Consider the following 14,569-nt stretch of genomic DNA (forward strand, 5'->3'; position numbering starts at 1 on the left):
CACTGCTCAGAGCACATATGGTCCCACTCTACATGGTGTTAAAGTAACACTGAAGCAGTGTTAAAGTTAATGAGACAATTAAGAGATCAATTGAGTGATGATTGAGCATTATTCAAGACACCTAATGTTAACAAGCAGAATCACTGAAGGAGAAAATCACAAATTGTAAGCCATCGTTATGGTGATGGGTGTTTGCTTTAGTTGGGCTCTTGACCCTTAAATTATTAACTTTAATTTTTGTTTGGCTACTATATCTGACTTACAACTGCCAGATGAACAAAGAAAAAAATTGATCTGATGGTGTTGGTTATGTTATGACAATCATCATTTGAACTTCATGTTTTTGGTTTATGTTGTTGATTACAGCATAACTGTGATTCTGCATAAAAATCCAGAATTTTAGATATAATATAAAGGATTTCTTAAAAGTAAAAAAAAACAACAAAAAAAAACTTTCTTTTAGGCACACACAGACATAAAGATTCAGTCTATGCATCTCAACAATGGTGACGAGCAGAATATTCAATTAGGAAAAGTAAATTACATAGACAATTCAGATCATAATTTATTCATACCGCAATGCATGATGGGAGCCATTAATGAGTTGTGATTGGTGGCAGCCACTGCAACATGCTTTATTATTGTCACCATTGTTGAGATTCACAGGTTGATTATTGATATCTGTGTTTCTAAATAAATTCATTTGAAAGTGCTTTGATCAGAACAATGTTTATTAAATATATTGGATTATAAGAAAAATGCTGATAATCATATGCTGTAGAATCACAGAGCTGCTGTAATTAACAAGTTACACCAAACTATCTCAATAAGTTTCATTTTTCAGATCACAGCATGATTATGTCAAAACATAACCAACACTATCAGATCACACTTTTTCTTTGTTCATTTGACTGTTATAAATCAATAACAGCAGACAAACAAAGTCTAAAGTTAATAATATACAGTAAGGGTCAAGAGCCCAACTAAAGCAAACACTGATCGCCATAATGGTGGCTTACAATTTGAGATTTTCTCCTTCAGTGATTCTGCTTGTTAACATCAGGTGTCTTCAATAATGCTCAATCATCACTCAATTAATCACTTAATTATCTCATTAACTTTAACACTCTTGAGTGTGGACTCATATACAGGTGCTGGTCATAAAATTTGAATATCATCAAAAAGTTGATTTATTTCAAGAATTCAACTTAACAGGTGAAACTAATATATTATATAGACTCATTACATGCAACGTGATATATTTCAAGTCTTTATTTGTTATAATTTTGATGATTATGGCTTACAGCTTATGAAACCCACGAAATCAAAATCCCAGAAAATTAGAATATTACATGAAATCACACAGTAATTACACAGTGATACCATGGTCATTGAACCAGGTTTTGGTTCTTTTGGCAGTGTGGGCAGGTGCAAATCCTGCTGGAAAATGAAGGAAGCATGAAGTGCTCTGAAAATGTCCTGGTAGACGGCTGCGTTGACTCTGGATTTAATAAAGCACAGTGGACCAAAGTCCTCTTTTCTGATGAGAGCAAATTTTGCATCTCATTTGGAAACCAAGGTCCCAGAGTCTGGAGGAAGAATGGAGAGGCACAATGCTTGAAGTCCAGTGTGAAGTTTCCACAGTCTGTGTTGGTTTGGGGAGCCATGTCATCGGCAGGTGTTCGTCCACTGTGCTGTCCACTCAACGCAGCCGTCTACCAGGACATTTTCCAGAGCACTTCATGCTTCCTTCAGCAGACAAGCTTTATGGAGATGCTGACTTCATTTTCCAGCAGGATTTGCACCGGCCCACACTGCCAAAATAACCAAAACCTGGTTCAATTACCATGGGATTACTGTGTAATTACTGTGTGATTTCATGTAATATTCTAATTTTCTGGGATTTTGATTTTGTGGGTTTCATAAGTTGTAAGACATAATCTTTAAAATTATAACAAATAAAGGCTTGAAATATCTCACTTTGCATGTAATGAGTCTATATAATATATTAGTTTCACCTGTTAAGTTGAATTCTTGAAATAAATCAACTTTTTGATGATATTCTAATTTTATGACCAGCACCTGTACACTCCCAGGAGTGTTAATTTAACAGTGGAGTTTTTGCTGTGTAGTAAATGCCGCTCCATCTGAAAGCAGGTGAAGGCGATTTACTACTAATCAAGGAACCGGCTTTACTGGCGAGATGCAATACAATACAAACAATACATAACAATGTCATGCGATATATCGCCCAGCCCTAGTCCTAACGCCCCAGTAAAGTGATGGGGACACACACTATACAGTCAAAGAGCACCATCCCTAGGATGAGACGTTAAAAATCCTAGCATGTCTTTTCGGAAAAGAGTAGAGGTTTAACCCTAGTATCCTTGCCAAATTTGCCCATTCCCATCACGACCATTCATATACAGATTGGCTTTGTCATACTGTGTTCTGGCACAGTAACACTGATGCAGTGTTAGAGTTAATGAGATAATTAAGTGATTAATTGAGTGATTATTGAGCATTGAAGACACCTAATGATAACAAGCAGAATCACTGAAGAAAAGAGAAACACGAGAACTGCAACTGACTTCCGGAGATGAAATCAACTGAAGATAGAAGACGACAATAAATCTGTGAAGATCTCAGCAGAGGAAGATTAAACAATTCCACAAACAGCATTGCCAGCTTCACCTATTGCCAACTAGTTATTGAGAATTAATAGAGGTGTAGATGTTGATGTTTTATTGGATATATAGGTGTTGGAATTATAGATTTTGTAAAGTCACACTTTTTGTGATCAGTGTTTCCTTTAGTTGGGCAGTTTGACTGTTGGCATTTTGTATTCAAGTTTGAGGTCTTTGTAACAGTGTTTATCAAAACACATTATTTGTTACAAAAAAAGCCAGAAACAATGATGATCAGGTGATATAGTTTTATCCATCTTGAAGTAGATGATTTGCTAATCTCATCACTTGCCAATTATGGCTATGTTTTGACAAAAGATTACTTTCACCAACAATGATTTCTTGCCACAGGTCAGACATTCAGAATTTTGCTTTTTAAAATATATTGTTGAGAAAAAAAATTAGACACACACAGACATCAAGTATTAGAATATTAATCTCAACAATGGTGACATGCTTCATGTAGCAATGCATGCTGGGAGTCACCACATCATAAAACTAATGGCTCCCAGCATGCATTGCAACATGAAGCATGTCACCATTGTTAAGATTCATAAGCTGATTCTTGATGTTAGTGTTGCCCTTCTTTTTTTTTTCAGCAATGTATTTAGAAATTAAAATTCAGAACGCGTAAAAAAAGCGTAAATTTTTTAAAATGTTGTTCTTTATGATGATAAAACATATACCACCTGATCATAGTTATGATTTTTTTGCAACAAATTATGTGTTTTGGTAAACATTGTTATAAAGACAACAACTAACATAAAAAAGATAAAGTCAAACTGCCCAACTAAATGAAACACTGATCACCATAATGGCTACCACACATTTTCAATAAAACATCAACATCTAAAATTCTGCTAATTCTCAAAAAGTACTGTAGATGAATGACAGAAATAAGGTCAAACTGGTTTGTAGTAAGAGAGTTTTCATGTATTTTCAGTTTATTTCATCTAAGGCTGTGTCTGGAAGTCAGTTGTAGTTATTGTATTTCTCTTTTCTTCAGTGATTCTGCTTGTTATTATCGGGTGTTTTCAATAATCAAACAGTCATCACTCAATTAATCACTAAATTATCTCATTAACTCTAACACTGCTTCAATGTTACTTTAAACACTCTGCTGGTGATTCCCATATGAACACCGAGCAGTGTTAATTTAACACTAGGGAATTTATTGTGCACACATTGGTGGTGGTTGAGGAGTAAGTCACAGAGTCAGTCATGATCTCCTGTTTTAATGTTACAACAAATTCACAACTTGTTTGACACAAACAATGACAACTTGACTGCTGATAGAGAATGTTTCCCCAGATAATTAGCTTCAGTTTTTCATGAGTGTCTGTAACTTAGCCAACAGTTTTACAGCCTGTTCACTGACAACACCTGCTCAGAACAAGTAGTCTAGGCCTAGTCATATTTTCGTTATCACACAATGACTGACATATTGTCACATTGTAAACATCTCTCTCTCCAAATACGCTTAATACTTTTTTTTGCACTAAATAAATTGAAGTGTATTGCATAGTTGATCTTTATAGGTCACTTTTAAAATCATGTCATATTTTATAATTAACCTGGCCATGGATGCATTAATCATTCCATCTGTCTTTCAAAGATGTCATGTAAAAAACAATTAAGCATCCTCTCATTTGCCTGAGAGGAAACCCCCTAAAAAGGCCAGGTTAGAGGATGCTGGCCCAGAGAAGGTGGTGAAAAGGGTAGGCCAATTAGAGGAGGAGACAGAGGAAGAGATGATGCAGGTGGAAGAGAAAGAGATGTATATTTACAATATAAATTGAATATAAATACAATAATTGTATATTTAGAATACAAACATGTAACTGATATATTTACAATATAAATTGAATATAAAATGAATAAATACTTTGTATTTGGTTGAATTGTCAGTGCCATGTGTCAAATCTTTTCTTCTGCAAGTCATAGCAATTATTAATAACAACAACAAAAACACTACTAATAATGTTATTAATGAAAGACCCCCATTCCCATGACCCGTCCAACCCTTTGGGGGTGAACGTCACTCTTGAGAGCCCTGGTTATTAACCTGAAATGTTTGAGTACACTAATTCATATATTTAACTTTAAACTTGCATGTAATCTCAATGTGAATACTTTTATAAGCATAAACTTAACTAACTTTAACAAGCTAGTTTGCTAACATACTAATTAGTTACTATGTTAACAATAGTATGCTATGCAGAAGTATCTGCTGTATGAGTACAGCAATATAAAGGTTTTATTTGCTCTCAAATCAAGCTGCATGCACCACTTGTCACCATGATGGAAACTATCCTAAAACCAACATTAACAGAAATTCTTCTAAATTAGCATAACACAGCATTAATCACTACTAAATGTCCCACTTAACATAAATCTTGCACGAAAAACAAAACAAAAAAAACATTATATTACAATTAATTTTAGCATTTACTCTACCTTTTAAGTACCATCGGCAAAGCATGCTGGGATATAGACATCCCAGCCGTTTCAGTTAAATTTAAGTTAGTCTAAATTAAAATAAATAATTTCATAAAACTCAAAACAATGAAACAGTTCAGTTTACTTTAAATATATTAGTTCTGTGAACTTGAAAGAAAAATAAAGTGCTAAATACTAAAAAACTAAAAGTTAATTTGACTGAACTAATTAGTTTAATTTCAATTTGCCCAACTCAAACCAATTAATTATTTTAAGCATTAGGGTTTAGAGTGCTGGGGATTTTGCTGTGTAAAGTGTTACCGAATCAAGAAACTCCTCAGCATAATCTATTCATGTCACACTGCATGCTGGGTGCCTTCATAGTACATATGCACTGTAGAAATACAGTATGATGTTGTTTGTTTACAGTAAATTGTGTTTTCCAATACTGTAAACTCACAATAAAATCACTTTTTAATGCAGTTAGATACAAGAAAAGTCCTGCTGTGAAATTCTGTGAAAGTAATGCAATCATAAACCCGGAATACACTGTAATTTCACACTAAAATGTTTAACAGTGCAGACATGAATGAACAATAACTATAACATTATCAAGATTAACAGTTGTTTTAAAAATGTTAATTGTTGCCATTTTAATGCCTAATGTATTAACTTTTAACAATTTGAACTTAATTGTAAAGTTTTATCATTAAACAATATTTACTTACACATTGAGGCAAGGAAACATATTAGCCAGTGCAGGTGCATTGTCAATACTGAACAAATCCTGGGTGCCTGAGATACTTCTGCTGTAGGATGAGGATTCACTCTTGAACAGATGTAAGGGATTTGGTCATATTTATACACTGTGAGTGAGCAACACATTCTCACTCTAAAGAGCAGGATATTTTCATAGGAGTGGCTCTGTAAAATAACGGTAAAATAAACAGCAAAATTCCCAGTGTTAAATCAACACTTCTCAGTGTTTATACAATCCATACTCCCTCAGTGTTATAAGTAACACTGAAGCAGTGTTAAAGTTAATGAGATAATTAAGTTATTAATTGAGTGATGATTGAGCATTATTGAAGACATCTGATGTTAACAAGCAGAATCACTGAAGGAGAAAAATCACGAATTTAATCACCATTGTGATTAGTGTTTGGGCTCTTAACCCTTACATTTTTAACTTTAGATTTAGTTTGGTTGGGAATATTTTAAAAAGTTCAGTGGATTTGGTTGGAATATGAACAATTTAGTGAATCTTTATGGATTAAAAGAGTTGAAGTATGGCCCAGCATTAGCTTTGAGTTGTGTTCCTCCATGGCTGCTTCCTGTTCCAGAGGTAAATATTGATTTATTAGTGGGAAAAGCTGAGCATCACACTAAGCAAAGTTTTACTGAAGCTTGCTTAAGTTATTTAAATACTTCATATTATGGATATTTGAAAATATTTACAGATGGTTCTAAATAACCCAAAGGTCATTGTGGTATTGGTATTTATATTCCAGAATTTGAAAAAAGATATGGGTATAGAGTAGGACTGGGCGATATATCGCATCACTTTGTTATGCGTATCTCGTCAGTAAAGCCGGTTCCTTGATTAGTAGTAAATCACCATCACCTGCTTTCAGATGGAGCGGCATTTACTACAAAGAGCCGTAGTTAACTGACAAGCTGAGCCATATCGCATTAATATCGCGGACGTATCGCCAGCGATAATTAATGCGATATGGCTCAGCTTGTCAGTTAACTACGGCTCTTTGTACACAGCAAAAACTCCAGTGTTAAATGGAACACTGGAAACTTCTCAGTGTTTATACAATCCACACTCCCTCAGTGTTATAAGCAACACTCAAGAGTGTTGAAGTTAATGAGATAATTAAGTGATTAATTTAGTGATGATTGAGCATTATTGAAGACACCTGATGTTAACAAGCAGAATCACTGAAGGAGAAAATCACAAATTGTAAGCCACTGTTATGGTGATGGGTGTTTGATTTAGTTGGGCTCTTGACCCTTATATTATTATCTCTAGATTTTGTTTGGCTGCTGTATCTGAGTTATAACTGTCAGATGAACAAAGAAAAAAAGTGATCTGATGGTGTTGGTTATATTATGACAATCATCATTTGAACTTTATGTATTTGATAGTGATGTTACATATGACACTGAAGCTTCGATGCGCGTATCACATAAGCGACACAATTTGTAGTGAAGCCCCGTATCGAGGCGTGTATTGGTTTACTAGAGTCACGTGATCGATGACAAACGAAGCCTCACTTTCTGTCCAGTCACGTGCGCGTTTCGCTTTGGGTGTCAGAAGGCTCGAACTTCAGATCGTATTTAACCCCCTGAGGTCGGATGACGCGCGGGCGCGTCAACTCGATGTTTACTAAATGTTTCTATTAATATCTCCGCGATTGTGCAGCACACATAAATGGTTCTGATTTTGCCGTAATCGATAGATTCTCAGCTTCAACGTCCTTATTCTCGCGAAATCGTATGTGACTCATACAGAGAGCAAGAGGGAAGACAAGATGACCGTTCGCCTTGCGTGATTGGTGGGCTAGCTTGCCTGTCTGCATTTTGTGTGAAACCAACCAATAGATGCAGTTGAAATCCCTAAGTCCCCTCCCATCTCCTCACAGTGAGGAAAAGCTGACATGGAGAGAGAAAGAGTAAAAAAGTCCGCGAAAAAACATGGCAAAAACATAAAGAAGAAGACGATGAAAGATAATGGCGAAGACATTGACAGACGTACTTGCGGCGGTTTTGGAGAACAGCGACGAGGATGAAAGGCGAGTTTCCGAGCCTGATGGATTTTCTTCTGATGAAGATGAGGATTATGATCACAGAAGAGATCCAGTTGAAGACGGGTAAGCGTATTTATTTTATAAAAACATTGTTTGCATGGTGCACTTTGTCCTAGGCTAACTGTGACCATATTGGCTAAAATAAGGTGCGCTGTGCTGCTTTGTGTATCTGAACTTTGACAAATTGACTGCGCCTTTAGCAAAGTGTTTACTTTATGTAAAAGTTATTTTCTTGTGTAAAACTGGGGTACACTTACAAATAGTAACGTTGTAGGCATGTAGGCTGTTCTTGGTGGTCTCCTTTTGATAACTAATATAATATTTCTTCACCTCAATTCACAATTTGAATAACATTATCTCTTGTAGTGATGAATCAATATGTTTTGGCCAAATTGATAATGCAAGTCCTAACTTATTTGTTTTTGTGTTTTTTTCAGAGAGGATTCACAGCTACCAGGGCCCAGTGTAACACAGGCAGCCTCACCTGTGCCTGCCACCAGTCACCAGGTCACCACCAGACCTTACACAGCAACCATCATCACCAACCCGGCCAACCAAGAGGTCCCGTACCCCCCCAGTATCAACCAGCACTATTTCTAATATCTAATATATAGTTCATCTTTGGTTTGAAAAAAAATTTTGAAAAGTTGACATGTCATAGACAAGAAAACATGAAAATTTGTACATTTTGTGAATATTTTTAGTAGTGATCTTTTTTCACAAAGTAAACATTTGCTTGAAAGAAAGACCTGTTGTAATGCTACTTTTTCATTTGCACACATCCCATAAAGATTGATATGTAGTAGGAAGTTATTTTAGTCCTATTTTATCTCAGTCCCTCTAACATTTGGTGAAGGTAGAGTCACAGATAAAACTTGTACTAAAAAACGATTTTTCAAAATGTCTCTTTAGACAATTATTATTCATTATCTACTATTTTATTCATATATTACACTACTTTTGTGACCCTAAGACTTTGGGGAACCCATATCAGGGGCCAAAATAATTCGTCCACATGAGTAATGGTATGTTTCCACAAGAGATTTGAAGAATTTCAAAAATCGGACTTATATTTTTCACCTTTTAGAGCTAAATTATCCCTCTCTCTCTCTTTACACAATGCTCTAGGACAAGTGGTGAGCTCATCAGTGAAAGAGCTGGGTTTTCTCTGCACATTTTGATATAAAACACATGGGATTATGTTATGTAATTGCCTTTAAAAGGTGAATTTAATAAGATATGTAAAATCGAAGAAAAAGTGAAAAAATGCCCTTAGACCTCAGAGGGTTAACGAGTCATTGTTGGCTCAGTCTGGTTGATATTTACAATTATTGATATTGACATTTAATAACAGATGATACTATCAGACAATGTCCTTATTCATTGTGTGTGTGTGGAGAGAGAGAGAGAGAGAGAGAGAGAGAGAGAGAGAGAGAGAGAGAGAGAGAGAGAGAGAGAGAGAGAGAGAGTAGGCCTACATTAAATCTTATTGAATCATATAAGCTTATAAACCATTATATTTTATTGTCACACATTAATGAGAAAATGAATTTATTTAATGAACAAATCAAACACAAACATGTAAGGCTTTTATTTGTACACATAACATTGAAACTATGGAGTGTGTTGTGGTTGCTTCATCTGCCAGAGCTTCTAACACAGGCTTCTGGCTGCTTTATTTTAAATAAGCACCAGATGGCGCTGTTCTCGGCGCTGTTCTCGACACTCTCGAAGCTTTGAATCTTTTCCCGGAACAGTCAGGGGAAAGCCTCAGTGATTCATGAGGCTTCATTTCCCCATCCCTAGTATTTGATTTATGTTGTTGGTTACAGCATAACTGTGATTCTGCATATCCAGAATTTTAGATATAATATAAAGGATTTCTTAAAAGTTGTTTTTTAAAAAAAAAAAAATTTCTTTTAGGCACACACAGACGTCAAGATTCAGTCTATGCATCTCAACAATGGTGACGAGCAGAATATTCAATTAGGAAAAGTAAATTACATAGACAATTCAGATCATAATTTATTCATACCGCAATGCATGATGGGAGCCATTAATGAGTTGTGATTGGTGGCAGCCACTGCAACATGCTTTATTATTGTCACCATTGTTGAGATTCACAGGTTGATTATTGATGTCTGTGTTTCTAAATAAATAGTGTTTTGATCAGAACAATGTTTATTAAATATTTTGGATTATATGAAAAAACTCAGCCACTGCATCTTCAACGGTTCGGATTTAAGAACATCAAAATGACAGCTGTGTTCCTTATTACACCGAAGAACACAATCGCAGACGCCATTCTGCTCACAGACAGCGCTCCAGTGAGGGTATCAACAATGACGCGCGGACCGCGGACTATGATGATTGACAGCTCACTCATGAGCGAGGGCGGGTCTGTGTTGAAACGGGTCTGTCAATCACCATTGTGGGAGGGGCGTCTGACCGTGTGACGTCACACGGTCTAACGGCTTGATTTAGAAGAGGGGAAAACATATAAGAAGATTTAACAAAAACCACTGGAAGGATTATTATCATTTTATGATGGTTGTGTACAGGCACTGCCAACACACATTTCAGTACAATCAACTTGTAAAAGTGCATGTACCATTATATGACCCCTTTAAAGCAAACTATCTCAATAAGTTTCATTTTTCAGATCACAGCATGATTATGTCAAAACACAACCAACACTATCAGATCACACTTTTCTTTGTTCATTTGACTGTTATAAATCAATAACAGCAGACAAACAAAATTTAAAGTGAATATATAAGGGTCAAGAGCCCAACTAAAGCAAACACTTATCACCATTACGTTGGTTTACAATTTGTGATTTTCTCCTTCAGTGATTCTGCTTGTTAACATCAGGTGTCTTCAATAATGCTCAATCATCACTAAATTAATCACTTAATTATCTCATTAACTTTAACACTCTTGAGTGTTAATTAACACTCATAAGTGTGGACTCATATACACTCCCAGTTTTTGCTGTGTAGTAAATGCCGCTCCATCTGAAAGCAGGTGAAGGCGATTTACCACTAATCAAGGAACCGGCTTTACTGATGAGATGCGCCTAACAATGTCATGCGATATATCGCCCAGCCCTAGTATAGAGTGAGTGACCATTTATCAGTATATTCAATAGAGATGACTGCAATAATAACTGCCCTTAGGTGGGTTGAAGAGACTAAACCTCTTAGGGCGTTTTTCCACTGGGTTCGTTTGCTGGGGTCCGAACCCGAGTGCGCTAGTTCCCGGCGCCCCCCGCAGCGTTGGTCTGGTTTCACACTCAATTAGTTGTATCGAACCCAGGTGCGTTTGCCCCTGCCACTCATGGTTGTCGTGTGTGAGGAAACAATGATATCGACAGTGATACGCATGCGCGGGATACTATACTTCCTGAACAAGCGCACTCCCGAGTCCGTGTTGCTTGCACATTAACGCGAACCGCACCACGGTTCGGGAGCAACCGAGCTCAGACCACCTCCTCCAGGTAGTCTCGGGTTCGGTACTCTAGTGCGCACCCGGGTCCGATGACAGCATTCACATTAGCGATTTTTCATGCGAACCGTGCCCCGGTCCGCACTAAACTGCAAGTGTGAAAGCGCCCTTAGATCAGTTATATGTACTGACTCTATGGCAGTATTACAAAGTTTTATAACAGATAATGCAATACGTGAAGATTTGGTATTAGAGGTAAAGCATCTTCTTTTAAATCTTATAAGCCTTGGACTAGCGGTGCAGTTCTGTTGGATTCCAGGCCATTATGGAATTGATGGCAATTAAATTTCTGATAAGTTAGCTAAAAAAGCTCTGGAATTAGACCAAGTAAAAATTCACATTCCATTGGGTAAAGGAGATGCTAAAGCTTTAATTAAATCACAGATTATGCTAAGGTGGCAAAATGAATGTGAGTCAGAGAGTAATGCCAGACACTATCATAGGAACCAGAACTGTGTTGGAGGGAAAAGAATCACCTCATTGGGTCTTAATAGGCACAAAGAAGGTATTATAACCAGATTGAGGTTGGGTCACACAGGCCTTAATTCCACTTTATCCTTAATAGGTTAAAGTAATGGCATATGATCTGAATGTAAAGTCTTGGAGGATGTCACCCATGTTTTATTTAGATGTAAGAAATTTGACCAACTCAGACAGAAATGGAAAGACTCTGATGCAGAAAATGACATTCATAATATTTTACAGGAGCAAGGAATGCAGGGACAAAGAGTCAATTATTTCATTATGTATCTTAATGATACTGGTTTAAGTGGAAGAATTTATTATTATTATTATTTTTATTTTTTATTTTTTTTGGAGGTGTGGGGGATGGTTTTTGCTATTGTTTTATGATTTTATGATTTAATGTGTCATTTGCCAACGTCTTTTTTACACACTCCTGTGTAGTAGTCCAGTAGGTGGCGGTATATATCGTAAAGATATGATCTGCCATTAATCAGAAGAAGAAGAAGAAGAAGAAGAAGAAGTAGATTTAGTTTGGCTGCTGTAACTGAGTTATAAAAGCCAGATGAACAAATAAAAAATGTGATCTAATGGTGTTGGTCAAGTTTTAACATAATCATTTTTGGACCTGAATCACACTGATCTAGAGCCTAATCTCTGGTGATGTGTCGTTCATGAACGATTTGTTCATTTTGAACGAATCTTTAATATGACTCGGGACTACCGAGTTGTCTCAGAGAGTGATTCATTCATCTTGTGTTGACCGTGCATGCGCGCAACATCCCATAGGTTCTGTATATGAAATAGAAATGATAAGTTTGAGTCTTCGGGAGTTCGGGTTTGGCTCGGCCGGGTCCTCCAAGTCTTTCGTTCTTCCTGTCAGTCCCATAGAGACTATGCTGTCAGTACCGGAAAGAGAAATGATTAGTTCATCTGGATCGGGTTCAGCCGAGTCTGAGTCTTTTGTTCTTCCTGTCAGTCCCATAAAAATTATGCTGTCAGTACCGGAAAGACAAATGATTAGTTCATTGAGTTTTTCGGGTCTGAGTCTTATAATTTGGATTTGGCTGCATTACCAGTTTATTTTTGTTTTTTCAAATGTAATCAACATTTTCGTAAGTACTAGATGTGTTGGGCTATTTAACATGGCATTTTAATTATATTATGCTGAAATGAACGAAATGACTCGAAAAAAGATTTGTTCATTTTGCTGAACGAGATTCAAAGATCCGAGTCCATAAAATGATCCGAACTTTCCACTACTACTAATCTCTGAGTTAGGTTTACTTTATTGATTATAGCAGCACTGGCCTTGTACAGTTTAATATTTTTAGCATTTTCAAGGTAATCCAAAATAATTTCTTGAGTTATACTGATACTAAAAAAAAATATCTTCAAAACACTTTTCATTTAGGCACAAAGACATCATGAATCAGAGTATGAATCTCAGCAATGGCGATAAACAGCATATTCAGATAAACAGATCAACTCTGAACATTAGAAAACAAGCGACTAAAAAGTCACATAAAAACAGCAGAAATAAAATAAAATAGTAAGAATAAAGGAAATTAACAAGAAAATTAACCTCATTATTTATTCGTGCAGCAATGCATGATGGGAGCCATGAATGAGTTTACCCAGAATGCACTGCAACATGCTTTATAACTGTCACCATTGTTGAGATTCACAGGCTGATTCTTGATGTCTGTGTTTCTAAATGAAAATTTTTAAAAACTCTTGGTTTCAGAACAATTTAGCAAAATCCATTAGCTTACATTAAAAAAAAAAGTGCTGTTATAATCAATAAAGTAAATCTAACTCAGAGATCGGGCTCTAAATGAGTTCAGTGATTCAAATCATAAATGATTGTTATGTCACAACCAACACCATCTGATCACTTTTTTTCTTTGTCTCTTTGTTCATCTGGCTGTTATAACTGAATCTAAAGTTCTAAAACAACAATCTAACAATCTAAAACAAATACCGATCATCATAATGGTGACTTAAAATTGGTGATTTTCTCCTTCAGTGATTCTGATAATGATCTAATTAACTTTAACACTGCTTCAGTGTTACTTATAACACTCAGACAGAGTGTGGATTATATAAACATTTATATTTTGCTGTGTACTGGCAGCAGAGTCACCAGCAATTTACTGTAATTTTACAGTATTCATACTGTGAAAATATTTTACGGTTTATCACAGTATTCATTTTTTTTTTCTGTAAAAATTAAAGGCAGTACATTTCTGTGATTATTTCAGTTTTCAACATCATAATGGTTACTTTAAACTCACTTTTTTTGTACAAAGGTAGAAAATAATGGTTTGAAATAATTAGATTGAAGATCCATTATTTAATTTATTTTTAATCTTTTTTTTTTGATTTATTACATTTAAAATAAATCTTAAAAAAAGACAAATAAGTAATGCATCTTTAATCCAATTAAGAGAAGAAAATTATTGTTCTGTGGGCTACACACATCGAGTTAAAATACATTATATTGAATGATTGAATATTGTACTGTTTTATTGGAAAATAAAACCAATAAAGTTTTATTTTGCAGTTTTTTAACAGCAATTTTTTAGATGTTTAATTGAAAATGTTTGGTTGGAAGTTACCCTTAACTATATATATATAGTGCTGAACAAACATTCT

At 35.6% G+C, this 14,569-nt stretch overlaps 1 protein-coding gene across 1 annotated transcript in view; it reads right to left on the reverse strand.

Annotated features, from left to right (window-relative positions):
* Positions 1-14,569, reverse strand: part of LOC307171758 (5-hydroxytryptamine receptor 3A-like) — a gene marked incomplete at its 3' end in the record, with an annotated part of 430,256 nt that overhangs the window by 43,051 nt on the left and 372,636 nt on the right. The gene's annotated exons all lie outside the window — the stretch shown is intronic.

This window comes from Squalius cephalus (genome assembly GCF_949319135.1).
Source record: "Squalius cephalus genome assembly, chromosome: 1".
NCBI lineage: Eukaryota > Metazoa > Chordata > Actinopteri > Cypriniformes > Leuciscidae > Squalius > Squalius cephalus.